Source organism: Epinephelus moara, chromosome 19 (genome assembly GCF_006386435.1).
Source record: "Epinephelus moara isolate mb chromosome 19, YSFRI_EMoa_1.0, whole genome shotgun sequence".
Lineage (NCBI taxonomy): Eukaryota > Metazoa > Chordata > Actinopteri > Perciformes > Serranidae > Epinephelus > Epinephelus moara.
In genome coordinates, this window is record NC_065524.1 from 40,872,248 (window position 1) to 40,875,484 (window position 3,237).

The window sequence follows — 3,237 nt, forward strand, 5'->3', positions numbered from 1 at the left end:
CACAGCTGAGTTACAGCCGAGTCACAGCCGAGTTAAAGTTGAGTCACAGCTGAATTACAGTTGAGTCACAGCTGAGTCACATCCAAGTTACAGCCGAGTCACAGCCAAGTTACAGCCGAGTCACAGCCAAGTTACAGCTGAGTTAAAGTTGAGTCACAGCCGAGTCACATCCAAGTTACAGCCAAGTCACAGTCAAGTCACAGTCGAGTCACAGTCAAGTCACAGCTGAGTTACAGCCGAGTCACAGCCGAGTTAAAGTTGAGTCACAGCTGAATTACAGTTGAGTCACAGCTGAGTCACATCCAAGTTACAGCCGAGTCACAGCCAAGTTACAGCCGAGTTAAAGTTAAGTCACAGCCGAGTCACATCCAAGTTACAGCCGAGTCACAGCCAAGTTACAGCCGTGTCACAGCCAAGTTACAGCCGAGTCACAGCCAAGTTTTAGCTGAGTTTTTGAGTCAAAGTTCAGTCACAGTTGAATTAGTTAAGTTTTAGCTCAGACGAGTCACAGTTGAGTTCTAACTAAAGTTTCCTCTCAGCAGAGACTCGTTCAGAAACATTTCAGAGTCGAAGCTGTGAAACGTCTCAGCTGGTAGAAAACTGGAACCAAGTCCCACAGCTGAATGTTAACCACACGATAACCACACGATAACCACGGCCTTGTTGGAGCGTCAAGTTCCAGCGTCTCTGCCACATAATAACATACAACATGTAACAGACAAGTAAAACACCAACATTAACTCTGGAGAATGTGTCGTCTCTTTACGTGTTACCAACCTGTCATCTACTGACATCATCAACTGAACCAGCCAACTGACACTGTCCATCACACGACCACCATCACAGGTAGAACATCAGAGTACTCTCTGGCGGATGAGTTTGCGCTCACACATAAGGCCGTATTCATGAAGCGCAACTCTTCTGCTCAGAAACCCAGTGAGGCTAAAGACACCTCTAACCCTGGTGAGGCTAAAGACACCTCTAACCCTGGTGACCTCTAACCCTGGTGAGGCTAAAGACACCTCTAACCCTGGTGAGGCTAAAGACACCTCTAACCCTGTGAGGCTAAAGACACCTCTAACCCTGGTGAGGCTAAAGACACCTCTAAGCCTGTGAGGCTAAAGACACCTCTAAGCCTGTGAGGCTAAAGACACCTCTAACCCAGTGAGGCTCACAGGATGACCTGAGGATCAGCGCCCGGTCAAGGTGCTGCGGGACACTGCGTGTTCACAGTCCCTCATCCTCTCCAATGTCCTGCCGTTGGACAAGAACTCTGCCTGTGAGGCAAGTGCTGCGGTGAGGAGGATTGAGATGGTTTTTGTGCCAGCTCCCCTTCATCATGTCCACATACAGTCCAAGTTGGTAACTGCTTTCTATCAGGTCGCTGTTCGCTCATATTTCCCTATTGGCGGTGTTGAGTTCATTATTGGAAGTGATATAGCAGGAAGTTTATCCGGTCCCTGAAGTGGTGGAAGTTCCTGTTCTTGAAAATGACGATGACAGTCTGGCCCAAAATACCGAAAAGTGTTCACTGCCAGTGTTTTGACTCATGCTCAGGCCCCATAAGCATGAAGAGGATGTTAACTTGTCTGATTCTTTCTCCCCTCTGTGTTGACTGAAGACAGGTTACCCTCTGTTGTCTCGAGTGGTGGTGTGAAGGAGGCTGTGCTAGAGTCTGTCACTGCTACAGCAGTTTCACTGCCGCTGACGTGTAAGGCACTCATCAGTGCTCAGAAAAGGGACCAGTCTCTAGCGAAGTGTCGTGCTGCAGCAGTGGATGGTGCCAGTAAGTGTACTGACAGTCATTTCTTGATGGATAATGGTGTGTTGATGAGAAAATGGACTTTGAAACCAGATGATTCAGGTGAGGACTGGGACACTGTGTTTCAGATTGTTGTGCCTAGTGGTAGCCGTCAGCATGTTCTGGAGCCAGCCCATGAACATATGCGGTCTGGTCACTTAGGTGTCAAGAAAACCTACAGTTGTGTGTCGAAACATTTTTTCTGGCCAGGAATGAAATCTGATGTTGCACATTTCTGTAGGACCTGTGGTCCAGCTCCCCTGCACCCAATACCAGCAGTTGGTGAGCCATTTGAACATTTAGGTCACAATGTGCATGGTCCTTTAAAGTTGTTGAAAGAGCAACTTGTGTCTTCGTCTTCTGGGAAATCTAATGTGTTGGATTTTGTTCCCAGGTGTAGGTGATCAAGTGTTAGTTTTACTGCCTACACCTGGCTGTGCCCTCACTGTCTGTGTTTCAGGACCTTCTGTAGTGGAAAGCAAAATGTTGGACGCAGACTACGTCATTCAGTAGGGTTGGGTACCGAAACTCTGTACTTTTTGTACTTGGTACTGATTCACGTCGGTACTACCGAGTACCGATTCACTTAAAATGAAACGGTGCCAAATTTCGGTACCTGAGGTGGAGGCGGAGTGAGAGCGCATGACTCGTAAAAGTTAACGTGCAGCACTGTTCCTAAATGTTCTCAATTAAATGTTGAGACTGAGAAGTTTAGACTATGGGCCCGAACGACGCATAGTGCGTCCAAATTCACACCCGTTCTTCTCTGTGGATTTTCTCCGCGACCATGCGTCCTAGCGAGAAGCCACACATATCAGCAGAAACAGCAGAATTATAGCTTTCCGACAAGACCAAGCACTAGTCGGTAATCCAATGTTTTCACAGCGAAAAAAATTGATAAAATTACAATAAAATGATGTATAACAGAGCTTTCATACAGCTCTGCACACACATTACTCTTGGATGGATTACTCGCGAACGCAAGCACGCACAGAAATGCCACGCATATCACATGAAAGCGCAGGAGCACACACATCATTGTGCTGTCATCCCGTCACGCTCTAAATACAGATCAATTGTTTACAAAATAAAAACCTGACGGATTTCTTTACAATCCATTATACAGATCTTGTTATCAGTCACTTCATATAGTGAGGAATATCGTATCTTACCACGTCTTAGGCTTGTGCGTGTTTCTCCCTGTCTATCCACATTTGTAGTCCGGCTTTCAAGATGCAAATATCTCCATATTGTCCAGTTGACACTCCATCAAACTTTGTATGACAAGACCAGCCACTTCACCTTTGCGCACCCAGACAACTGCAGCCTAATTATGCATGCTGACAGGGCCGTAGTCACCATATACATTGAGGGGGACACGTGCCCCCCCACCAATGCCCAAAATGTCCTCCCCAATATATAACTGAAACTAAAAA

General features: G+C 46.7%; 1 protein-coding gene across 1 annotated transcript in view; it reads right to left on the reverse strand.

Annotated features, from left to right (window-relative positions):
• Positions 1 to 3,237, reverse strand: part of tjap1 (tight junction associated protein 1 (peripheral)) — a 58,272-nt gene that overhangs the window by 22,933 nt on the left and 32,102 nt on the right. The gene's annotated exons all lie outside the window — the stretch shown is intronic.